General features: G+C 43.5%; 1 protein-coding gene across 6 annotated transcripts in view; it reads left to right on the top strand.

The window, feature by feature from the left end:
* DIP2C (DIP2 acetate--CoA ligase C (putative)) overlaps positions 1-27,208 on the top strand; it is a 370,070-nt gene that overhangs the window by 224,546 nt on the left and 118,316 nt on the right. The gene's annotated exons all lie outside the window — the stretch shown is intronic.

The raw sequence follows: 27,208 nt of genomic DNA on the forward strand, positions 1-27,208 counted from the left end.
TATTTTGGAGATATGACTCTTAATCAGATTTCCTGTATAAGATGCCTACTTTACATAATGGCAAGAGAGTATGATCAAGATTGTATAAATAAAACTTTCACACTGGAAATACCAATTTATCCTTAAAAATTGGAATAATAATTAAGATCACACTGGTATTCTTTATAATACAAAAAAAAATGGAAAATCAAAATATATTTTGTTGGATGGGTGGTATATATACAGGTGGAAGTTTGCTTTGAGAAAAAAACAAAAGAATATTGAAAAAGTTGTGAAAGACAAATTCAATTAAATTGGATCGTTTATTAGCAGGATTAATGATGTTTTTCATTATTGTCTGTATGGGAAATGTTTCAAATATATCTTCAAGCTAGATTATATAGAGACTCTGTGTGTGTGTGTGTGTGTGTGTGTGTGTGTGTGTGTGTGTGTGTGTATTTTTCTGGTTTCATTCTGAGTTAGTATTAGTCTCAACTTTGAATTACTATTAATAAATTTATTTTATTTTAAAAAGATAAAGGAAGCTAAAAAGATGATAAAAGAAACCTATCTTGACAGTTCATAAAAATGATTCCCAATATGTAGCTCAAATCATGTATTCACGGTGGAGAGGACAAAATTATTTTCTGGCTGAAGAAAATGTCAATAGCTGCTGAAGTATAAACATGGGGTTTTGAACAGCAATATTTCAACATTGCTGCATGATATTCCAAGCCCCACTTGTTTCTTCTGAATGCTCCCCCCCCACAGATCCATCAGGAAAAACACCTTAAAACAACCTAATATTTGAATGTCACAGAAGCAGAAAAATAAAAGCATGGTTTTTTTAAAATTCAATTCTTACAAACTCTAGCTTATGAAAGCCAAACGGAAACCTGTTCTTGTGCCCTTATCAACTGGTTCACACATCAGCAGCTAGACTGGTTTATCTGAACCTAGCCATTGTATTCTAGTATAGTATAATTTATGTTTTAGGTTTGTGTGAACCTGGATTATTTATTTCCTTCCTTCCTTCCTTCCTTCCTTCCTTCCTTCCTTCCTTCCTTCCTTCCTTCCTTCCTTCCTTCCTTCCTTCCTTCCTCCCTCCCTCCCTCCCTCCCTCCCTCCCTCCCTCCCTCCCTTCCATTTCTGTGCTGCCCATCTCCCATACAAAATCTGGTTGGCTTACAAGTTATACAGGAGAAAAATATTACAATATAATAAAATTAAAGCAAACTGACATTAATGTATTATTAAAAATTGTGCTAAAAACACACACAAGAGCCAAGAGATGGATGGAACGGGGATGAGATTTTCCTCCCTCACAAGCCATGTCCTGCAGCGAATACTATTCTCAGGGCCCCAGACCATCCTGCAAAACTAGATTTTGATATGCTACCAGAAGGCTAAAAGACAGGGTAAGGTCTCACCTCCAGTGGAAGAATGTTGCATAGGGTTGGGGCCACAACAGAAAATGCTGTTCCTTGATATTTCTTGCTTCAATTCGTTAGCAGATGGGATGTTTTCTCTGGCACAGAACAAATTCCTTTGCATCGACCATTAAATGATAGTGGCATTTTGCAGTTCTTACGGCCACAAGGCAGGCCTTAACTGCAACTCTAAGGCATCCCCAGTCAGCTTCATTCTTAGTTTTATTCCAGCAACACTCTACCTGCCTTTTGGTCCTATTCACAACCCAAAGCTCTTCCATAACCATGGGGGTTTCGGGACTGATAGGCCACAAGAGGAAATCTATTACTTGCCAAGAGCAGACCATTCGAAGAGGGCCTGTATCTCGCTCCCTATTAACACTCCTTGGAATGGGCTTGGAGAAGAGAGTTGAACTAGCACAATAATGTGCTCCCCATTCCCATCTTCCATAGCCATTGAGATGTCAAGAAGAAGAAGGATAGTGGCACTATCCCATCCCATCTTTGCCATAGGTCATCCACAAGTGCCAAAAATGCCAACTGTCTCCCAATACCTGGCCCAAAACCATAGACTGAGGGGTCCAGATTGTTCATTTCATCCAAGACCGTCTGAAGCTGCAAGGCAACCACTTTTTCCAGCAGTCGTTCTGGAAAGGGGAGGTGTTGTCCAGGAAGATGGAGTTCAATGATGGTCTCTTGAGGTGGAGGTGCATTAGGAGGTCCTTAAATGGTGCTTGAAATAACCCTTCCTGGAGCAATGCACCTATCACCACTTGGACACACCTGCAGGTCACCATCCTGGAGGCTTTCATCAACCAAGTGGGACAGGGATCTAATAAGCAGGTAGTTGCCTTAACAGCCCCTTGGGTCCTGTGCATTTCCCTCTGGTCCAACAGAATTAACTTGCTCACAGATAATCTGGCAAATCCATTTCCCAGGTCTCACCAATGTACCTGCTCTATGCTTGGACTCAGGGAGACAATGCATCCAATGCTTGTCCAAGCCCACTTTCCCAAGGAGGAATTTGGTGTCCCTTGGGCGACACTGGAGATAAGACTGGAGAAATATTTTCGCCATTGGTACCACCACATGGTAGGCATTAATTGATGCCTATGTAAGGTGATCTTCGTTCTTAGTTTTCCTCCAGCGTTATTCTATCTGCCTTTTAGTCCTTATCAGAACCCTCAGTTCCTCCATAACCATGGGGAGTTTTAGGACCAATAGGTCACGTGAGGGCATATGGGCACGATCTTGTCCAGGCTCTTGGGCACTTTCTGATTCCAAGTGGTGACCAAGACCTCCACAAGGCTTCTTTATTTTTAAACTTTCCAATAGTCCAAAATGGCTACCACAATCGCAGGATCAGTCTATTTCTTCTTATCTGTCACTCTTCTCTTTGTTTTGCCCCAATAATCTTCTCGTTTAGCGCAGTTCTCCGTTCTTACTTTATCAGTCCAGCCCTCTGTCCTATGCTCTTTTCTCTTCAAAAAAAAAAAAGGGGGGGGGAGAACTTTAAACTTACTGTCACAAATCCTAAGAGCGATTTCGCTGAATCACTCCGGCAAGTCTTATTCTTTGCCGCTTGCTCCCTCGTTACGCCACTTCTTCTTTTTGCTGCGCTTCTGGACCTTAAAACTCGTCTTCTTTTGCTGGTCCCTCGATACTGAAAGCAATTTTAACACTCGATCTCTGCTCTTGCCACCAGCTTTCACTGCTCTCACTTCCTTGTCTTCCTGTTCTTATGCGATCGGGACGTCAGGTCTCTGGATCCGCCGAATCGGCCTCCTTCTTCTATGTCCGAAATAAGGGTTCTCCTAGGTCCAGTGCGAGATCGCACCTCTCCCCACCACGCCTCTGGAGTCACCCTCTTTCTCCCGGTCCTCACCCGGACCGATCGCCCCCTTTACGGGCACCGAAACACAGAAAATCACCACAAGAAAGCGGAGTCTCCTTTCTCGTGCCGCTACGATCTATGCATATATAAACAAAATATTAGAAAAGAAATGACATATTTGATACATCATATAATTACGGCTGCCAGAATAGCAATTGCACAAATTTGGAAGACCGATCATTTGCCAACAGATCAGCAGATAATACAAAAAATATATGCATGTGCGGAATCAGATCAATTTAATTTCCTCTGTTGGCAAAGGATAAGGAAAGCTCAAAGTATTTTAAGGTATGGGACAAGTGGTACGATTGGATTAAGCGAAAAGAAAGTGGATAAGGATATATGTAGTAAAGCATACAGATAATATTAATGAGTACTAAATTTTACTTTTCTTTAATACTGAATTTTAAATTGATAATTGATAATTGAGAGTGTATTTCCATGCTTACTTTATATATATACCAACAACGACTTCACCATCAGGAAAATGATTATGGGACTAGGTTAAGAAATATATAATGGGTAAATAAGAAGAATATATATAGATATGTAAAAGAATAGAAATGAAATGTCAAATATATGATATGATCTATGTATACGAGTATCTTATTATGGTTTTAATTGTTTTTATAATTATTTGATAATTTAATAAAGTTTGTTTAAAAAAAAAAGACCTCCACAGGGCTGTGTAGTAGAAACCACCAGGATAACCCCAGCTCCTTCTAAAAACTGAGTGGATCCATTAATTCCTGAAAGCAGACTATTCAAATAGGGCCCACCATTCGCTACCTATTAATACTCCTTGGGATTGGCCAAGGAGAAGGGATATGAACTAGCACTAGGATGGTTGCACTACCCACTCTACTCTTCCCATCAATTATCCACAAGTGCTAACAATGCCATCTGTTTCTCTGTCCCTCACATAACTTGGCTTGAAACCCTACAGAAACGGGTTCAGATCATTTACTTCAATCAGGACCCTCTGGAGCTTCAAAGTGTCCTTCAAAATTGGTGAGGTGAACACTGGAGAAATCAAATACCCAGGATATCTCCCAAGCACCTTCCATTAGTGGGACCATTAGTCACCATTCCCATAGTTTGGTCAGGAAACCTACAGAAAAGGATCCTAATAATTTATTTTAACCAGGACGTTCGGCAGCTCTAGGGCAACCTTTTTCCAGAATCTTCTCAAAATGTTGAGGTGGACACTGGACAAAACAGACCCTTTTCTGCACACTCAGCTTTCAGTATGTTTACATTGGACAAACTGGCCCATTTCAGAACGCAAAACTCCTCCATAACCAAGGGGAATTTTAGGACCGATAGGCAATGTGACCTCTGCCATGGGTACCACCACACGGTAGGCCTTAACTGAGGCCTATGACTGGTCAGCTTCGTTCTTAGTTTTCTTCCAGCGTTTTTCTAGCTGCCTTTTAGTCCTTTTAAGAAGCCTTAGTTCCTCCATAACCATGGGGAGTTTTATTACCGATAGGCCATGTGAGGACACATGGGCACGATGTTTTCCAGGCGCTTGGCCACTTTCTGATTCCAAGTGGTGACCAAGACCTCCACAGGACTGTGCAGAAGAAACCCCCAGGATATCCCCAGCTCCTTCTAAAAACTGAGTGGAAACAATAATTCCTGAAAGCAGACTATTCAAATAGAGCCCTCCTTTCACTACCTATTAATACTGCTTGGGACAGTAACTTGGCTTGAAATCCTACAGAAAGCGGTCCAGATCATTTACTGCAATCAGGACCCTCTGGAGCTTTAAAGTGTCCTTCAAAATTGGTGAAGTGGATGCTGGAGAAATCAAATCCCCAGGATATCTCCCCAGCTCCTTCCATTAGTGGGTTCATTAGCCCATTAGTCACCATTCGCATAGTTTGTTCAGGAAACCTACTGAAAGAGATCCTAAAAATTTATTGTAACTAGGACACTCTGGAGCTCTAGGGCAACCTTTTTCCAGCACCTTCTCAAAATGGTGAGGTGGAAACTGGACAAAAAACCCCTTTTCTGCATGCTCAGGTTTCATTACTGTGGGGACTGGCCTTAGAGAATGGAGTTGAACTAGCACAATAATGTGCTCCCCATTCCCATCCTCCATAGCCATTGAGATGTAAAGGAGAAGAAGGATGCTGGCACTATCCCATCCCATCTTTGCCACAGATCATCCACAAGTGCCAACAATGCCATCTGTCTCCCAAAACCATAGACTAAGGGGTCTAGATTGTTCATTTCATCCAGGACCGTCTGGAGCTTCAAGCACTCACTTTTTCCACCAGTCATTCTGGAAAGGTGAGGCGGATCCTGGAGAAATGTTGTCCAGGAAGATGGAGTTCAATGATGTCTCTTATGGTGGAGGTGCACTAGGACCCTTAAATGGTGCTTGAAGTAACCCTTCCTGGAGCAATGCATCTATCACCACTTGGACACACCTGCAGGTCACCATCCTGGAGACATTCATCAACCAAGAGGGACAGGGATCTAATAAGCAGGTAGCTGCCTTAACAGCCCCTTTGTGTCCTGTGCATTTCCCTCTGATTCAACAGAATTAAACTGTTCACAGATAATCTGGCAAGCCCATTCCCCAGGTCTCACCAATGGACCTGCTCTATGCTTGGACTCAGAGTGACAATGCATCCAAGAAATTTTATCCATCAGGTGTTTCATAATATCCTCTGCATGGCCCTTTAAATGCTTGTCCAAGCCCTCTTTCCCAAGGAGGACTTTTGTGGCCCTTGGGCGACACTGGAGATAAGACTGGAGAAATAGTGACTTTCGCCATTGGTACCACCACACAGTAGGCCTTAACTGAGGCCTATGTCTGGTCAGATTCGTACTTAGTTTACCTCTAGTGTTACTCTAGCTGCCTTTTAGTCCTTATCAGAACCCTCAGTTCCTCCATTACCATGGGAAGTTTTAGGACCGATAGGCCATGTGAGGCACATGGGCACGATCTTCTCCAGGCCCTTGGCCACTTTCTGATTCCAAGTGGTGACCAAGACCACCACAATAGAAACCACCAGGATATCCCCAGCTCCTTCTAAAAACTGAGTGGATCCATTAATTCCTGAAAGCAGACTATTCTGATAGAGCCCACCTTTCGCTCCCTATTAACACTCCTTGGGATCGGCCAAGGAGAAGGGATATGAACTAGCGCAATACTCTCTTGCACAGCCCCATTCCCTTTAGCCATTGAAAAATCAAGGAGAGGAAGGATGGTTGCACTACGCACTCTACTCTTCCCATCGATCATCCACAAGTGCCAACAATGCCATCTGTTTCCCTGTCCCTCACTTAACTTGGCTTGAAATCCTACAGAAAGGGGTCCAGATCATTTACTGCAATCAGGACCCTCTGTAGCTTTAAAGTGTCCTTCAAAATTGGTGAAGTGGACGCTGGAGAAATCAAATCCCCAGGATATCTCCCCAGCTCCTTCCATTAGTGGGTTCATTAGTCCATTAGTCACCATTCCCATAGTTTGTTCAGGAAACCTACTGAAAGAGATCCTAAAAAATTATTTTAACTAGGACACTCTGGAGCTCTAGGGCAACCTTTTTCCAGCAGCTTCTCAAAATGGTGAGGTGGAAACTGGACAAAAAAACCCTTTTCTGCACGCTCAGGTTTCACTCAGGTTTCATTACTGTGGGGACTGGCCTTAGAGAATGGAGTTGAATTAGCGCAATAATGTGCTCCCCATTCCCATCCTCCATAGCCATTGAGATGTCAAGGAGAAGAAGGATGGTGGCACTATCCCATCCCATCTTTGCCACAGGTCATCCACAAGTGCCAACAATGCCATCTGTCTCCCAAAACCATAGACTAAGCCCGTGATGGCGAACCTATGGCACGCGTGCCACAGGTGGCACACGGAGCCATATCTGTGGGCACACGACTGTTGCCCTAGTTAGGCTCCAGAGCATATGTGCGCGCCAGCCAGCTAATATTAAGGCCTTCCGGTCCCACCAGAAGTCGGGAAACAGGCAATTTCCAGCCACCAGAGGGCCTCCAAGGGATGGGAAAGGCTGTTTTTGCCCTCCCCAGACTCCAAGAAAGCCTCCGGAGCCTGAGGAGAGCGGAAAACAGGCCTACTTGCCTCACTGTGCCATCGTGTGCCAAAAACGGGGAAAGCACGGAGTGGTGGGGGTCATGCACACATGTGCGGGGGGGCGGGGCGCATTGAATTGTGGGTGTGGACACGGACATGCGCCAACTCCCCCCCATGCTCCCCCCACTTTTGGCACATGATAGCAAAAAGGTTAGCCATCACTGGACTACGCGGTCTAGATTGTTCATTTCATCCAGGACCATCTGGAGCTTCAAGTCAATCACTTTTTCCACCAGTCATTCTGGAAAGATGAGGTGGATCCTGGAGAAATGTTGTCCAGGAAAATGGGGTTCAGTGATGTCTCTTGTGGTGGAGGTGCACTAGCACCCTTAAATGGCTTGAAGTAACCCTTCCTGGAGCAATGCATCTATCACCACTTGGACACACCTGCAGGTCACCATCCAGGAGGCTTTCATCAACCAAGAGGGACAGGAATCTAATAAGCAGGTAGCTGCCTTAACAGCCCCCTTGTGTCCTGTGCATTTCCCTCTGATTCAACAGAATTAAACTGCTCACAGATAATCTGGCAAGTCCATTCCCCAGGTCTCACCAATGGACCTGCTCTATGCTTGGACTCAGAGTGACAATGCATCCAAGAAATTTTATCCATCAGGTGTTTCATAATATCCTCTGCATGGCCCTTTAAATGCTTGTCCAAGCCCTCTTTCCCAAGGAGGGCTTTGGTGGCCCTTGGGCAACACTGGAGATAAGACTGGAGAAATAGTAACTTTTGCCATTGGAACCATCACACGGTAGGCCTTAACTGAGGCCTATGTCTGGTCAGATTCGTACTTAGTTTACCTCCAGTGTTACTCTAGCTTCCTTTTAGTCCTTATCAGAACCCTCAGTTCCTCCATTACCATGGGAAGTTTTAGGACCGATAGGCCATGTGAGGCACATGGGCACGATCTTCTCCAGGCCCTTGGCCACTTTCTGATTTCAAGTGGTGACCAAGACCACCACAAGGCTGTGCAGTAGAAACCACCAGGATATCCCCAGCTCCTTCTAAAAACTGATCCATTAATTCCTGAAAGCAGACTGTTCTGATAGAGCCCACCTTTCGCTCCCTATTAACACTCCTTGGGATCGGCCAAGGAGAAGGGATCTGAATTAGCGCAATACTCTCTTGCACAGCCAATTCCCTGTAGCCATTGAAAAATCAAGGAGAGGAGGGATGGTTGCACTACCCACTCTACTCTTCCCATCGATCATCCACAAGTGCCATCAATGCCATCTCTTTCCCAGTCCCTCACTTAACTTGGCTTGAAATCCTACAGAAAGGGGTCCAGATCATTTACTGCAATCAGGACCCTCTGGAGCTTTAAAGTGTCCTTCAAAATTGGTGAAGTGGATGCTGGAGGAATCAAATCCCCAGGATATCTCCCCAGCTCCTTCCATTAGTGGGTTCATTAGTCCATTAGTCACCATTCCCATAATTTGTTCAGGAAACCTACTGAAAGAGATCCTAACAATTTATTTTAACTAGGACACTCTGGAGCTCTAGGGCAACCTTTTTCCAGCACCTTCCAAAATGGTGAGGTGGAAACTGGACAAAAAACCCCCTTTCTGCATGCTCAGGTTTCATTACTGTGGGGACTGGCCTTAGAGAATGGAGTTGAACTAGCACAATAATGTGCTCCCCATTCCCATCCTCCATAGCCATTGAGATGTCAAGGAGAAGAAGGATGGTGGCACTATCCCATCCCATCTTTGCCATAGGTCATCCACAAGTGCCAACAATGCCATCTGTCTCCCAAAACCATAGACTAAGGGGTCTAGATTGTTCATTTCATCCAGGACCGTCTGGAGCTTCAAGGACTCACTTTTTCCACCAGTCGTTCTGGAAAGATGAGGCGGATCCTGGAGAAATGTTGTCCAGGACGATGGAGTTCAATGATGTCTCTTATGGTGGAGGTGCACTAGGACCCTTAAATGGTGCTTGAAGTAACCCTTCCTGGAGCAATGCATCTATCACCACTTGGACACACCTGCAGGTCACCATCCTGGAGGCTTTCATCAACCAAGAGGAACAGGGATCTAATAAGCAGGTAGCTGCCTTAACAGCCCCCTTGTGTCCTGTGCATTTCCCTCTGATTCAACAGAATTAAACTGCTCACAGATAAACTCAGGTTTCATTACCGTGCGGACCGGCCTTAGAGTAGGGAGTTGCACTAGCACAATTACGTGCTTCCCATTCCCATCCTCCGTAGCCATTGAGATGTCAAGGAGAAGAAGGATGGTGGCACTGTCCCATCCTATCTTTGCCACAGGTCATCCACAAGTGCCAACAATGCTATCTGTCTCCCATTACCTGGCGCAAAACCATAGATTGAGGGGTCCAGATTGTTCATTTCATCCAGGACCGCCTGGAGCTGCAAGGAAACCACTTTTTCCACCAATCGTTCTGGAAAGGTGAGGTGCATCCTAGACCAATGTTGTCCAGGAAGATTGGGTTCAATGGTGGTCTCTTGAGGGGAAGGTGCACTAGGAGCTCCTTAAGTTGTGCTTGAAATAACCCTTCCTGGAGCAATGCATCTATCACCACTTGGACACACTGCTCACAATAATCCTAATAATTTATTTTAAGCAGGACCCTCTGGAGCTGCATGGCAACTTTTTCCAGCTTCTTCTCAAAATGTTGAGGTGTAAACTGGACAAAAAAAACCTTTTCTCCATGCTCAGGTTTCACTCAGGTTTCATTACTGTGCGGACCGGCCTTAGAGAAGAGAGTTGAATTAGCACAATAATGTGCTCCCCATTCCCATCCTCCATAGCCATTGAGATGTCAAGGAGAAAAAGGATGGTGGCACTATCCCATCCCATCTTTGCCATAGGTCATCCACAAGTGCCAACGATGCCATCTGTCTCCCATTAACTGGACCAAAACCATAGATTGAGGGGTCCAGATTGTTCATTTCATCCAGGACCGTCTAGAGCTTCAAGGCTCCAGAGTGGTTACTTTTTCCACCAGTCATTCTGGAAAGTAAGTTGCATCCTGGACCAATGTTGTCCAGGAAGATTTGGTTCAATGATGGCCTCTTGAGGGGGAGGTGCACTAGGAGGTCCTTAAGTGCTTGAAATAACCCTTCCTGGAGCAATGCATCTATCACCACTTGGACACACCTGCAGGTCACCATCCTGGAGGCTTTCATCAACCAAGAGGGACAGGGATCTAATAAACAGGTAGTTGCCTTAAGAGCCCCCTTGTGTCCTGTGCGTTTCCCTCTGATTCAACAGAATTAAAGTGCTCACAGATAATCTGGCAAGTCCATTCCCCAGGTCTCACCAATGGACCTGCTCTATGCTTGGAGTCAGAATGACAATGCATCCAAGAAATTTTATCCATCAGGTATTTCATAATATCCTCTGCATGGCCCTTTAAATGCTTGTTCAAGCCCTCTTTCCCAAGGAGGGCTTTGGTGGCCCTTGGGCAACACTGGAGATAAGACTGGAGAATTTTGCCATTGGTACCATGACACGGTAGGCCTTAACTGAGGCCTATGTCTGGTCAGATTCGTACTTAGTTTACCTCCAGTGTTACTCTAGCTGCCTTTTAGTCCTTATCAGAACCCTCAGTTCCTCCATTACCATGGGAAGTTTTAGGACCGATAGGCCATGTGAGGCACATGGGCACGATCTTCTCCAGGCCCTTGGCCACTTTCTGATTCCAAGTGGTGACCAAGACCACCACAAGGCTGTGCAGTAGAAACCACCAGGATATCTCCAGCTCCTTCTAAAAACTGAGTGGATCCATTAATTCCTGAAAGCAGACTATTCTGATAGGGCCCACCTTTCGCTCCCTATTAACACTGCTTGGGATCGGCCAAGGAGAAGGGATCTGAACTAGCACAATACTCTCTTGCACAGCCCCATTCCCTTTAGCCATTGAAAAATCAAGGAGAGGAAGGATGGTTGCACTACCCACTCTACTCTTCCCATCGATCATCCACAAGTGCCAACAATGCCATCTGTTTCCCTGTCCCTCACTTAACTTGGCTTGAAATCCTACAGAAAGGGGTCCAGATCATTTACTGGAATCAGGACCCGCTGGAGCTTCAAAGTGTCCTTCAAAATTGGTTAGGTGAACGCTGGAGAAATCAAAACAGTATATATCCCCAGCTCCCTCCATTAGTGGGACCATTTGTCACCACTTCCATGGTTTGGTCAGAAAACCTACAGAAGGGATCCTACACCTTTTCCCAACACCTTCTCAAAATGGTGAGGTGAGGTGGAAACTGGCCAAAAAACCCTTTTCTGCACGCTCAGATTTCATTCAGGTTTCATTACCATGTGGACCGGCCTTAGAGTAGGGAGTTGAACTAGCACAATTACGTGCTTCCCATTCCCATCCTCCTTAGCCATTGAGATGTCAAGGCGAAGAAGGATGGTGGCACTGTCCCATCCTATCTTTGCCACAGGTCATCCACAAGTGCCAACAATGCCATCTGTCTCCCATTACCTGGCGCAAAACCATAGATTGAGGGGTCCAGATTGTTCATTTCATCCAGGACCGCCTGGAGCTCCAAGGAAACCACTTTTTCCACCAATCGTTCTGGAAAGGTGAGGTGCATCCTAGACCAATGTTGTCCAGGAAGATTGGGTTCAATGGTGGTCTCTTGAGGGGGAGGTGCACTAGGAGCTCCTTAAGTGGTGCTTGAAATAACCCTTCCTGGAGCAATGCATCTATCACCACTTGGACACACTTGCAGGTCACCATCGTAGAGGCTTTCATCAACCAAGAAGGACAGGGATCCAATAAGCAGATAGTTGCCTTAACAGCCACCTTGGGTCCTGTGCATTTCCCTCTGATCCAACAGAATTAAACTGCTCACAGATAATCTGGCAAATCCATTTCCCAGGTCTCACCACCGGACATGCTCTATTTTATCCTTCAGGTTTTTCATAATATCCTCTGCATGGCCCTTTAAATGCTTGGCCAAGCCCTCTTTCTCAAGGAGGAATTTGGTGTCCCTTGGGCGACACTGGAGATAAGACAGGAGAACTAGTGACCTTCGCCGTTGGTACCATCACACGGTAGGTCTTAATTGAGGCCTATGTCTTTTCAGCTTCGTTCTTACTTTTCCTCCAGTGTTATTCTATCTACCTTTTAGTCCTTTTCAGAACCCTCAGTTCCTCCATAACCATGGGGAGTTTTAAGACCAATAGGCCGATGGTTGCACTAGCCACCCTACTCTTCCCATCGATCATCCACAAGTGCCAACAATGCCATCTGTTTCCCTGTCCCTCACATAACCTGGCTTGAAACCCTACAGAAAGGGGTCCAGATCATTTACTTCAATCAGGACCCTCTGGAGCTTCAAAGTGTCCTTCAAAATTGGTGAGGGGAACACTGGAGAAATCAAATCCCCGGATATCTCCCCAGCTCCTTCCATTAGTGGCACTATTAGTCACCATTCCCATAGTTTGGTCAGAAAACCTACGGAAAGGGATCCTAATAATTTATTTTAAGCAGGACCCTCTGGAGCTGCATGGCAACTTTTTCCAGCTTCTTCTCAAAATGTTGAGGTGTAAACTGGACAAAAAAAACCTTTTCTCCATGCTCAGGTTTCACTCAGGTTTCACCCGAGGAGCTGAGGGAAATGAAGCACCGGAAAAGACGCCTGGAGAGCGGTTGGAGGGCCAGTCTCGCTGAATTTGATCGAACACTGGTAAGGTCGCATATTAAGACCTACCTAATGGCGATAAAGACGGCAAAGTTTAATTACTTTTCCGCCTCTATTGCATTATCAGGGAATCGTCCTGCCGCCCTGTTTAGGGTGACCCGCTCCCTGCTCCATCCGGGAGTGCGGGAGGATCCCTTGGAAGGCAGGGCGGAGGATTTTGGACAATACCTGTATGACAAAATCGCTCAGATCCAGGGGATTTGGACTCTGACTGGGTAGATCAGGGCAGAGTGACGAGGAATAGTCTTGAGAATGTTATCTGGGAGGCGTTTGATGCTGTGACTCCCGATGATGTGGACAGGATTTTGGGGAGACTTAGTGCGGCCACATGTTTACTGGACCCGTGTCCCTCCTGGTTGGTACTGTCTTCCTGGGAGGTTACACGAGGCTGGCTCCAGGGTGTTATCAACGCTTCGCTGAGTGAGGGCCACTTCCCCGCTGCCTTGAAGGAAGCGGTGGTGAGGCCTCTCCTCAAGAAGCCGTCCCTGGATCCGGCAATATTGGCCAACTACCATCCTGTTTCCATGGCGAAGGTTGTGGAGAGTGTGGTCGCGTGACAGTTCCCACAATTCCTGGAGGAAACATCTTATCTAGATCCGTTCCAGTCAGGTTTCAGGTCTGGGCACAGCACGGAAATGGCATTGGTCACGTTGGTTGATGATCTCTGGAGGGCTCGGGACAGGGGTTGCTCCTCTGTTCTGGTCCTGTTAGATCTCTCAGCGGCTTTTGATACCATCGACCATGGTATCATGCTGCACCGGCTGGAAGAGTTGGGGGTGGGAGGCACCGTGTTGCGGTGGTTCTCCTCCTTTCTCTCCGACCACTCGCAGTTTGTGTTGGCAGAGGGGCAGAGGTCGACCTCGAGGCCTCTCATCTGTGGAGTGCCGCAGGGATCGGTCCTCTCGCCCCTTCTGTTCAACATTTATGTAAAGCCGCTGGGCGAGATCATCCGTGGCTTCGGGGTGAGATACCACCAGTACGCTGATGACACCCAGCTGTACATCTCCACCCCAGGCCACCCCAATGATGCCCTTGAAGTGATGTCCCAGTGCCTGGAGGCTGTGCGGATCTGGATGGGGAGGAACAGGCTCAAGTTCAACCCTTCCAAGACTGAGTGGCTGTGGCTCCCAGAATCCCGATATAGTCAGTTGACTCCATCACTGACTATTGGGGGTGAGTCTTTGGCCCCCACAGAAAGGGCTCGCAATCTGGGAGTCCTCCTGGATATGCAGCTGTCCTTGGAGGAACATCTGACAGCTGTAACCAGGGGGACCTTTTGTCAGGTTCGCCTGATTCGCCAGTTGCGGCCCTTTCTTGATCGGGATTCCCTTTGCACAGTCATTCATGCCCTCGTCACCTCTCGCCTTGACTACTGCAATGCTCTCTACATGGGGCTCCCCTTGAAGAGCACCCGGAGGCTCCAACTGGTCCAGAATGCAGCAGCGCGGGTAGTGACGGGAGCAGCATGGCACTCCCATGTAACACCGCTCCTGCGCGAGCTGCACTGGCTCCCAGTGGTCTTCCGGGTGCGCTTCAAGGTGCTGGTTATCACCTTTAAAGCGCTCCATGCCATCGGGCCTAGCTATCTTCGAGACCGCCTGCTGCTACCGACGACCTCCCATCATCCCGTGCGAGGGCCTCCTCAGGGTGCCATCAGCCAATCAATGTAGGCTGGTGACCCCCAGGGAGAGGGCCTTCTCTGTGGGGGCACCTACCCTCTGGAATCAGTTGCCCCCAGAGATAAGGAGAATCCAAGATCTTAGTGCCTTCTGCCGTGCCCTTAAAACCCACTTTTTCCAGCAAGCCGGGCTGGCTTAAGAAGAAATTTTAAATGTTTTAATTGGTTTGTATTTTTAATTTTGGGCCAAATTTATATATATTTTAATTGTTTTTTTAATATTTGTATTTTATGTTTTTTAATTCTGGCTGTACACCGCCCTGAGTCCTCAGGGAGAAGGGCGGTATATAAATTTAAAATAAATAAATAAATAAATTACTGTGGGGACCGGCCTTAGAGAAGAGAGTTGAATTAGTACAATAATGTGCTCCCCATTCCCATCCTCCATAGCCATTGAGATGTCAAGGAGAAGAAGGATGGTGGCACTATCCTATCCCATCTTTGCCATAGGTCATCCACAAGTGCCAACAATGCCATCTGTCTCCCATTAACTGGACCAAAACCATAGATTGAGGGGTCCAGATTGTTCATTTCATCCAGGACCATCTGGAGCTTCAAGGCAACCACTTTTTCCACCAGTCATTCTGGAAAGTAAGCTGCATCCTGGACCAATGTTGTCCAGGAAGATTTGGTTCAATGAAGGTTAGCCATCACTGGACTACGTGGTCTAGATTGTTCATTTCATCCAGGACCGTCTGGAGCTTCAAGGCAATCACTTTTTCCACCAGTCGTTCTGGAAAGGTGAGGTGGATCCTGGAGAAATGTTGTCCAGGAAAATGGGGTTCAGTGATGTCTCTTGTGGTGGAGGTGCACTAGGACCCTTAAATGGCTTGAAGTAACCCTTCCTGGAGCAATGCATCTATCACCACTTGGACACACCTGCAGGTCACCATCCAGGAGGCTTTCATCAACCAAGAGGGACAGGAATCTAATAAGCAGGTAGCTGCCTTAACAGCCCCCTTGTGTCCTGTGCATTTCCCTCTGATTCAACAGAATTAAACTGCTCACAGATAATCTGGCAAGTCCATTCCCCAGGTCTCACCAATGGACCTGCTCTATGCTTGGACTCAGAGTGACAATGCATCCAAGAAATTTTATCCGTCAGGTGTTTCATAATATCCTCTGCATGGCCCTTTAAATGCTTGTCCAAGCCCTCTTTCCCAAGGAGGGCTTTGGTGGTCCTTGGGCAACACTGGAGATAAGACTGGAGAAATAGTGACTTTTGCCATTGGTACCATCACACGGTAGGCCTTAACTGAGGCCTATGTCTGGTCAGATTTGTACTTAGTTTACCTCCAGTGTTACTCTGCCTTTTAGTCCTTTTCAGAACCCTCAGTTCCTCCATTACCATGGGAAGTTTTAGGACCGATAGGCCATGTGAGGCACATGGGCACGATCTTCTCCAGGCCCTTGGCCACTTTCTGATTCCAAGTGGTGACCAAGACCACCACAAGGCTGTGCAGTAGAAACCACCAGGATATCCCCAGCTCCTTCTAAAAACTGATCCATTAATTCCTGAAAGCAGACTGTTCTGATAGAGCCCACCTTTCGCTCCCTATTAACACTGCTTGGGATCGGCCAAGGAGAAGGGATCTGAACTAGCGCAATACTCTCTTGCACAGCCAATTCCCTGTAGCCATTGAAAAATCAAGGAGAGGAAGGATGGTTGCACTACGCACTCTACTCTTCCCATCGATCATCCACAAGTGCCAACAATGCCATCTGTTTCCCTGTCCCTCACTTAACTTGGCTTGAAATCCTACAGAAAGGGGTCCAGATCATTTACTGCAATCAGGACCCTCTGGAGCTTCAAAGTGTTCTTCAAAATTGGTGTGAACAAACATAGTTTGTTCAGGAAAGCTACAGAAAGGGATCCTAATGATTTATTTTAACTAGGACACTCTGGAGCTCTAGGGCAACCTTTTTCCAGCAGCTTCTCAAAATTGTGAGGTGGAATTTGGACAAAACAGACCCTTTTCTGCACACTCAGGTTTCAATCAGGTTTCATTGGACAAACTGGCCCTTTTCAGAACTCAAAGCTCCTCCATAACCATGGGGAGTTTAGGACCAATAGGCCATGTGAGGGCACATGGGCACGATCTTGTCCAGGCCCTTGCTACTTTCTGATTCCAAGTGGTGACCAAGACCTTCACAGGACTGTGCAGTAGAAACCACCAGGATATCCCCAGCTCCTTCTAAAAACTGAGTGGATTCATTAATTCCTGAAAGCAGACTATTCAAATAGAGCCCACCTTTCACTCCCTATTAACACTTCTTGAGAAGGGATATGAACTAGCGCAATACTCTCTTGCACAGCCCCATTCCCTGTAGCCTTTGAAAAACCAAGGAGAGGAAGGATGGTTGCACTAGCCACCTTACTCTTCCCATCGATCATCCACAAGTGCCAACAGTGCCATCTGTCCTCCATAACCACTTTTTCCACCACCTTCTATAGAAAGGTGAGTTTGGACAAATCAAACTCCCAGGATATCCCCCAGTTCTTTCTGAAGTGGATTCATTAGTTGCTGAGGATATATCATTCGAATAGGGCTGCCTCTCCTGCAAAGGAAGGCACATTGGAAAATCTTATACCCACCAGGGCATGGTGTAATAATAATGATAGACGGGATACCATATCCTATCTAATCATGACAGATTCCCCAGCATATCTTGTTGACACTGCTGTGACAGGAAAATCTCATCCAAGATCTGACCACTATCTCAAATTGGCCTTAATTGATCTGAGATATGTCGATGGCCATGAACTTCTAGGCTGCTTCTGAAGCCAAGCCCAGGATAGCAGATTGAAGCCCTCCAGGACCATTAACCTGGGGAACTCCACCAAAAGCCCCGAGATAGCCTCCAATAGATCAGGCAGGTTGCTATGCATCAGGTAGGCTGGTATAGCAGCAAAACTCCCAATCGATCATTCATGCTTACTCAATAAAGATTGCCTTAAAATGATGCATGAACCAGATCTGTGCTTGCCAAGGATAGCATTCTCAAGTTCTGTGCATACTGAAAATAAATTGAGAGTTTTAGTAAAAAAAAAAAATAGCTTATTGTTCTGGCTTTGGATGCTTGTGGGTTTTTTTATTCCCCATAGAACTTGTAACTGTACTCAGCATAAAGACTTGTGCTCTGGGTGAGACTCTTATTTCAGAAGGACTGATTGTTAATGACATCAGCATATCCATTTCCATGTTATGGCCGTCCACCACGCTCCATGATAACAGCAGGCTAATGACAAGGAAGTTACAAGAGGCTACACAATCCTGTAATTCAGCCACTTTGATCATAGCACATTAACTGCTTTATCACCTGTCACTTCCAATTAGCACATACCCTTATCCCGTTGCTAATAGACACTTGGCAGCAAAATTAATTATATAGTCATAATTCCTAAAATTTGAGCTTTCAAACACTTTTTGCTAAGCACATTCATGGTTTTTGTAGCAGCAGTGGCTGTATTCTGAGTAAGATTAACGTAAATTTGCTGAAGGGGAATATTCTTGGTTTGATGGAGGGAGAATACAGTGCTTAAAGTAATTTATGATTAATAAAAATCAGCATTACTATCATTGAAATATATTAATACAATCTCTTACAAGGATGCAAATTATATCGCAATATGCTCTCACGCTTGAGAGGAGTAAAAAGAAATTTAAAAGTTGGTTGCAAATGATTGAAGAAGATGCTCTTTTGTGGAGAAGAGATGTGCATGTGTGCATGCATTCGCATGTATGCACACACGCTAGTCAAATGTTCAATAAAACATTGCCACGCATTTCAGGTCTTGAGCAACCAATCAATATCCAATATCAACATAATCTGTTATCTTCGCTTCCTTTCTTAGAGAAACTAAGCTAAATTTCTATGGCCAGTAACTATACTGGGCTGGTTTATGGATACCATTCCCATCTCTACTCCCAAATTCTTGCTTATATTTCTGAAGCCCTTGAGATAAGGGATATATTTCTCCAAAGTTCTTCCCATTCCTCCACTCACTAAAGTTGTTATTTACAACAGAGTGACAAATAATATAATGGTAGCATTACAACAGTTCCAGGCCTCACTGCTCTATCCCAAAGCAAGGAACAGAAGTACTATAACTTGATAGGAATGCTTCCTTTTCGGAGGGATGAGGCAAGTCATTTTTAGCTAATTCCAAGGTAGGAAAAAGACTGTGTAAATTGTAAGTCACATTCAAGTTTCAGAAGGCAGCTTGATCTGAAGGCATTAAACAATTGTCACTGGTACATTGTACTTCATTAATAAAGTAAATAAAATATTTATATTAATTACCTCGCTCCTATCAGTTTTTAATTCTATTAAATTCTTGCTCCCCTAATAATAAATATATGCCAGGTAGCTTGCAGCAAAGGTAACAACTGGCTTCAAAAAGTGGACAAAGCTAGTCAGTCATAGCCCTGGTACTATTAATCATCCACATTGATCTGATTTATAAGTCAATGAGGGTGTATGTTTTATATTAGAATGTTAAAAAGGGGTGGGACATCCTGGTCACATCCACCATTTTGTAGCCACGGTTGCTGTAGACACTTTTGTCTCTGTCCTCAAACTTGCAAATACTTTTTCTCTTGCACAAAGATAATAACAACTGGCTCTGGTTTCATTGAGATTCCAAGAATTAGTTTACTTTTATATTGTTAGGCCATAGCATACGGCATATGTGAGATTATCCTCACTTCCCACTGATTTATCCCATAGTCCCAGACTTGTGGGAATGTCTTAACGAGGAGACAAGATTAAACCAAGAAACTGAGCTCCAGTTGGAGTTGGGAAGGAGATGCAAGCTTGAATGGACGTCCTTCTGTTCTGTTATCTGACCTGTGTTAAAAGTATTGCTTGCTATCTGGTCCTTGCTACCACTGGGGAAAGAAGGAAGATAAAGAATCAAGGCCCATCAACAGATCCCTGCCCAACTCTTCATCTCTACCCTCAGATTTTGTTTATATTTCTGAAGCCCATGAGATAAGGGATATGTTTCTTCAAAGTTTTTCCCATTCCTCCATTCACTAAAGTTGTTATTTACAACAGAGTGACAAATAACATATATATAATATATTCTCTGGGTGCAGTAAGAGAGTCACATTGTACACTAACAATGGGAAATAAACAAGGACTGTGAGGCAAAAGACATTGTGATATTTTTTTCATTTCAGACCACTTTGATTTTGTACGTACCAGATTGGATTGCAGAATAAAATTATAATAAATACCTTAGTATCTTTAAAATGAAATATAAAATTATACTTCCTCAGCATTTCAACTCTGGTCTTTAGGTTGAGATTATCATAATATGCAAATAGGCCTATCTTTAATTGGTTAAAAAGAAGGCAGCTAATCAGCCAAAATGCATTTAATGATTTGACAAATGATGATAGGTAGAAGATTTCCTTGGTGGAAAGCTAGAAAGAAAAAAAAAATCATCTACAGTCTTTAAGTAGGAACAGCATCAATACCAATCATAGATACAGTAATTTAGCAAATCCGCAAGATGCAGACTTGAATGATGACTTTAAATATTCTATCAAGCCCTGATTCATTTCTTTGAAAATGTAAAAGAAAAAAAGAAGATACAACACCCCCAGATTTCAAAAAGCCTTAAAAGCAAGTTGAAAAATGTTAAGTTCCCCCATTCAGAGGCCACAAAAGAACATTGGACTTTAATATCCCTACTCATGGTCAAGGCTCAGCTCTGTCCGTTGCCTGATAAGAATTCCTATCTAGTTAAAATTCCATTATTTCCATTATCCAACATGTAGTTTTCATGGTAAATAAGATTAACTAGTATTAAGGTGCACTTTCAGTTAAAATAATGAATAAATAACAAGAGTGAAGCCTGACCTACACCATTGTAATTACTTGAGACTCTCCACAGGAAAGAAAATCTTGGCTTACTAACATGGAAACTTAAAATATTTACTAGGCAATACTTGATTGCACTGTACTAAGAATTGTGTGTGGTGCTCTAAGCAGAAATGTAATCAAACACCTTTTGGCCATAGCATGTTAGCCCTCTTCTGAATATTAGGAACTGTGGAAGTCATGATTGCCTTTTCTAGGAAAGGAAAATCTTATATGGTCTTTGTGTTTACCAACAAAGGAACATAAGAAAGATTCATTCCATTAACTTTCATCTAGGAAAGTGCAGTTTATAAAGTGTTACCTAAATCGGGAAAAAGCAACCTGTGATATCAGAGGGCCAAGCCTGATTTCTATGAGAACCCTCTCTGATCATAATTACCTACAAGGTTTTCCTCTCTTTTGATATGGGAATTGGATTTTGGAAGTGATCTTAACTAAATCTAGTTTTGTTTTACTTTTTCCTATTTGGCCTGCTTTTGCATACTTTAAATGTAAGTGATTCTTCATGTTCTTTGAAAGAGAAATCAGTTCACATCAATTGTTACGTCTGTTGCAAATATAACTAGGTAACTGACCTCGAAGCTATCTGTAATTAAAATATGGACTTGACTATTGAACAGTTAAAAATATGAACAAGAACGGTAAACAGTTTTTAGGGACAGGGTAGGTAATTAGATTTTTATGGTTTTAAAAGAGAAAGTGAGTCCATAGTTTCTCTTCTCTGTGATGGACTCATAGGACTGGAAAAAAACGTGTAATTTATGATGATGCAGGAGTTCATCATCAGTTCACATAACTATTGTTTTGTTTATGGGATGAGCATATTGAGGGCAGTCATTTTTTCCATGTAACTATTGGCATAGCTAAGAACAATTGTGAATATTTGGTTAGAAAATAGCTGGGGAACTAGTTCTATAAGTTGGAGGAGCCGTTTAGAAATTGCATAGTTGTATAATTTAGAAATATAAATAATTGCTTGAAGAAACTATTGTATTGAATTATTGTATTCTAATAGAAGTGAATAAATATAGCTCAGGGCTGAAATGTGGAGTTCTTGATGCTCTCTGAGTGTGATTATTTGTTTGGGGATGTTTCATTACCCAACTAGGTAACATCATCAGTGTGAGTCAAACCTCCACAGTTATTGTACTTTAAATTGATGTAAACATCATAGCTTGCTTCCTGAATATACAATGAGGATGATATTTAATCCATCATCAAGTTGTAAGATCAGCACTGGCAAGAAACATAATTAAATGCCATTTTTATTATTTATGGTGGCATTTGAAAACTGTTACACCGAAGTGTGTGAGTATATGATTGTATTGATTGTAGGAGATTTGACATCCATGCCTCTTTGTTAGCTTCCACCCTACATTGGGTGGTATTGATAAAATTTTATGTTGATAGTCCAGTTCATACAACATACTAAGCCATATTTAACTTATTTGGATATGACATAGCATGTTGTACAAACCCAACCACTGTGGTTTATTAAACCATAGATGATGAGTTAAACATGTTATGGGAAAGCAGCCAGTTATGTTTATTTGATAAAGAATGGTTAAGTAAACTAGTGTTCTGTATAGCAAATGACCTCACTTGATATTGTTTCTAAATCACAAAGTTTACACAAGTTAAACCAAAACTAGCCAAACCACATGCTTGATATCTGAACTGAGCCACAGCTGATGGACTTTGAGCGTGAGAAGATCTCACTCAACTTTCTATGGAACTATGAGCTTCTGTCAACGTAACTACAGTATGTACTGATAAAATGAGTACAACTGAAATCGTAATAATTTACCATATATTGTCTCATCTGATTTGGTCTTACATTTTACTGTTTATTGTCAAGCTATTTAGAGGGACTAGCAGTTTGAGCAAGGAATCTTGCACAGATGGCTAGAGCACAAGCAAGAAAATAATAATCCTAGTCATGTCATCACTTCTGAAGAACTGATGTTGATTGTCTAAGAATAACAAAAAGCATGAGTTGAATCTAGTGTATGGGCCAGCTAATCTGGAAGGGAAGAAGAGGAGATGGAAGGTTAATGTGCAAAGTTGTTTATTCAGTGCTTCACATTTTTGATAATTTAGAATGAAACAGAAGCTTTTCCCAAATCTGTTTTAAAACGTAATAATACCATTAAAAACATCACAGTGCCTAAGACAGATAGTAGCCTCATCCTCACTGGCAAAGGAGGATGCCAGCCCTATCAGTCAAAGAATTCTGGCTGGCAGAGTTCAGGAGAAAGAGATTGTCTACTGTGGCTTTTGCCTTATGGAACATCTTACTCCTGAGAGAGATTGGTTCCCACCCTTCTATGCTTCCTCAGGACCTTAAGTCTGCCAGATGACCTGGGGCCCTGACTAATGAGGGAGCATCACATTGAGGTGGTTATGGAATTAATAGCCAATCCCCCCTCCCACTCCTCCGTTGTTCCATCTCAACTCTTCTTTTGACTATATCTTGATTAGGATTTCTACTTTTACTCTTTGAAAGACATTTATTTGTTAGGTTTTTAATGTTCTAATGCCTGAAGTTGCCCAGAGACATTTGCAATGAGATGGGGTGGGCAGGGGTGGGGAGAAAATTAAATTCAGCAAAACAAACAAAATAGCATGTCTGAGGAAGATTTAAAGCAACCATTTAAGTTCCTGAAAGTAAGAAATACTAAAAAATTGGCAAGGGGCTGTGTTAAAGAAAATAAATAGTTATAATTTGTTTTTGTTTTTTTTTAAAAAAACAAAATTAGCTCAAGGGGGTTTTGTAGTCTACAAATCTAAGCATGATTACTAAGAAGTAAAATTCAGTTTTAGTTACAAGGCAACAAATAATTCTTCTTTAGTAAAAATAATGTACAAAACATATATGCACAGTACGATTGTTAGGAAGTGCTGATGTCTATCTGATTAGCGGCATAAACAGAAGAGGCAAAATAGTGGCCACCATGGGGCTGCAGAGACAGGGACCTGAAATGGACCTTCAGTGCTTAAAAAAGCTAAACTACATTATGGGCCCCTCTAAGGCTGGCACATGCCCATACAAAAGCTGGGCATTTGCTTAAGGTAGCATGATGAGGGGAGACAGGAGTTTTTGGTAAATGCAAGCAACCAGCTTCCCTGCATTCTGACTAGAGCAACCACCAGATGGCAACAAAGAGATACAGAGTGAGTGGCTAAGTCCCTGGAATTCTCTAGCATTTTTGAACTTGCCTTGGTCTAGGATCCTCACAGTTTCCTAGTTGGAACTATGGTTAAATCTGCCTGTCCATGTGTTTTGAAATTAAGGAGTTTTCATGTTTTCTAACTCCTAGTTGGTGATAATGGAGTTGGGGTATTTTTGTTCATCTGGGTATAGCTAGTGAGGTGCTTTGGTTTTGATCACTGGTTTTGGGGGGGAAATGTCTTCCACAGACTGTGGGGGGCAGGGGATGGTTTCACATGCAACCTAGAACCCTTTCATGGCCCCGGGGGCCGGGGCCAAGGTGGAAGAGAAGACGGAGATGGGGCTAACAGAGGAAGATGGCACAGCCTCTCTTGCGCCAGAGGAGCAGGATGAGGCAGCCCTGGGTTTCTCTTCAGAGAAGAGAGGGCACAGGATGACCGAGCGAGTGGGGAGGAGACAGAAAGGACAGGCAGCAGAGCAGAGGAGCTCTGGGGAAGAGCAACTGCCTACCCTGCCTGATCCCCAAGCACGGAGAATGGAGAGGAGGCGGGATCAGCGCAGGGCGACCCAGTGACTCGGGAGGAGGGTGACTCTCCCCTCATCACCAAGCTCACCTGGGGAATAGGATTTAAGGAGAAGCTGTGGGTAAGGGCATTTGTCGGGAACAGGTGTTGCATTCTACCAGCCACACTTAATTATTAGCAACATCTTGCTACCTTGTTTTGCCTTGCTTTGCTTTACCTTGCCTTTTTTTGCTGCAGCCCCATCGAACTTTCCGAGCGACGAGGACGCCCCGTGATCAGGTTCTGATCCCAGGACTGCTGCTCCTCTGGATGTATAGCAGCCAAGAACTATTGGAAGCATGTGTGTGTGCTTAGAGCTCTGCTCTTGAATTTGCAGTGCACTGTGGGGATTTTGGGGAAAGTTTGGAGCAATAAAAGGGAATTTAAAGCTTTCAGTTCAGCTATGTCGCTTCCATGCCCAGCCCGAGTCATCACAATCCTGCACATGCGCAGATGAAGCTTTGCTCGTTCACTGCTTGCACGGACCAGTTCCTAAAAGTCCATGGACCGGTACCGTCCACAAGCAAGAGGCTGGGAACCTCTGTCATAGATTATCTGTTTCCTTTTTGTGATGCTCCGGGTTACTTCAGTATGTACTTGTGCATGTTCTTACACAGGTTCTGTTGTGGAAGACTGAGTTTTTACTTTGGTGATGGAGCACTTGATTAGGGTGGGTAGTTCTATTATAATGTTCTACTTTCTTATATTATTAAGGTAGGGAAAACTGCTTTGGATTCCACTAGTCTGTCTCAGACACTCTTTCCTTTATTAAGATTGTTTTAATTTAAAAAATTACATCAGGAAACTGACATCCTGCAAAGCAAAGAACTGAATTTCAGCCACCACTTTTACTGAAAAGGTGCCTTGCCTCTTCTATCATGGCAGCCATTTTGTGAATATGCCCTCCACAGAACTCCCAGTGGGATCGCAGCCTAAAAGAGTGCCTTGGGTTAGACTTTGTTTAAATTAGAAAACAGTCTCTAAGGAAAAGAATATGATAGTAAGTTCCATCTTATGGTTTAGAGAGAGATCACCAAAAGGACTATTAATTTTTTTAATTCTTGAAGGATGATAGTTAAGGCCAAGAAAAACATCTTAGATTTATTTTGTGGTTAAGCACCGTATTCTTTATTTTTGGCTTTAAACTTGAATTAAGTTGCTTAGCTTCAAAAACATTCTTTTGAATGGATTCAATTGGTCTCCTTCATTTGTTTGTTTGTTTTATTGATAAATAATGAGCTCAAGGACTTGGCTTGCAAACTTATCTAGCTTTAGGCTTCTTTAGAGCTAGACATAAAAGAGATATATAAAAATAAAATAAAGAAAAGAAAAGGAATGTATTCAGAATTATGCCTTGCTGATTTCACTGGAGCTAGTTTCTAATAAAATACTTTTACGGTAGGCAGTTGTTCCTTTATAATCAGTGATAAAGATAGAAAAACACATTAAAAAAAAAAAAGACAAAGCTTTTTAAATTTATGTTTGTGTGCCCAAAACTAAGGTATGCATCTGTATTAACATTAATTCTGAAATGTAATTTCTCTATATTCTTTTCACTTGCCTGCCTGTTCTAATGAAAAAAAACTTCAAATGAAGTTTCGGAATATTCAATAGGTGAAAGGACTATTCATACATTCATTTTGTTTGCTCTATTCTAATTCTAATTCTGAATCATCATTATTTGTTACTTAAATTATGAAATTTTACATAGATATTAAATAAATGTGGGCACCCCACACTAATTCACAGGATCAAACAGGATCCCCACGATATTGGGGAATGTTCCTGAAAGATTTAGCTTCACAAGGAAGGATGCACAGTTCCATCCAAAACAATTACAGGCCAGTTTAGATTCCATCCAATATTCACACGTAAAACGCTTTGTACAACACAACTGAAAAAAAATCCAGAATAACCTTTTTAATCCAGACCTTTCTTTGGCCAATACTGTTAGATGAAAATGAAGAATGGGCTTGACTGAACATGAGTTAGAGCTGCTATTAAGGTTTACCTCATGACAGTAAGAATGGTGAAGTGTCAATACTCCACTGCTCTTATGGTATCCACAGAATGCCACTCAATGACCCTGTTTAGAGTCACCTGGACTCTCTTTGGAAAGGGTGACCTGGAAATTCACCTACTTGGCTGTTCAGAGAAATTTTCCAGGAGGATAAAATCACTCAGATTTGTTCCCATTGGATGCCATATGTGACCCAAGTCCTATGGAGACGCCCAGGGAGCAGATTTACCCAGTTATCTGGAAACTGTTTCTGTTGGCCCTGAGGAAATGGCTAGGCTGTGTGGAATGCAAATGCCACCATCTGGGCATTAGATCCAAACCCATCCTGGCTGGTTAAAACCTCTCAGAAGGTAATGGTAAATTCATCCTTCTTCGGAAAGTGTTCCCGAGTCTTTTTAAAGAAGCACGGGTATGCTTCCTAATCAAGAAGCCATTGCTGGCCAATATTAATCCAGACTACCCTTGAAAAATATCCAGAAGCTTCAGCTAGTGCAAAATGCAACTGTGAAAGTTATACTTTTACTGCCCCAAAAAAGGTATATGTAACACCTCTTCTTCAGGAACTGCATTGGGCTCCAGTGCCTCTGGGTCCAATTATTCAAGACTTTGGTTACGACCTATAAAGACCTGCATGGCATAGGGCCAAGCTACCTATGGAACTAGATTCATCCCATCACATTGGCCCATCCCACCAGATCAGGCAGGGAAGGTGTGTTGTGGATTCTGTCAATTAAAGAATTTTGACTGGGTCTAGGAGGAGAGCCTTTCCTACCATTGCCCCCACC

Source organism: Pantherophis guttatus, chromosome 4 (genome assembly GCF_059756535.1).
Source record: "Pantherophis guttatus breed Tessera chromosome 4, ASM5975653v1, whole genome shotgun sequence".
Lineage (NCBI taxonomy): Eukaryota > Metazoa > Chordata > Lepidosauria > Squamata > Colubridae > Pantherophis > Pantherophis guttatus.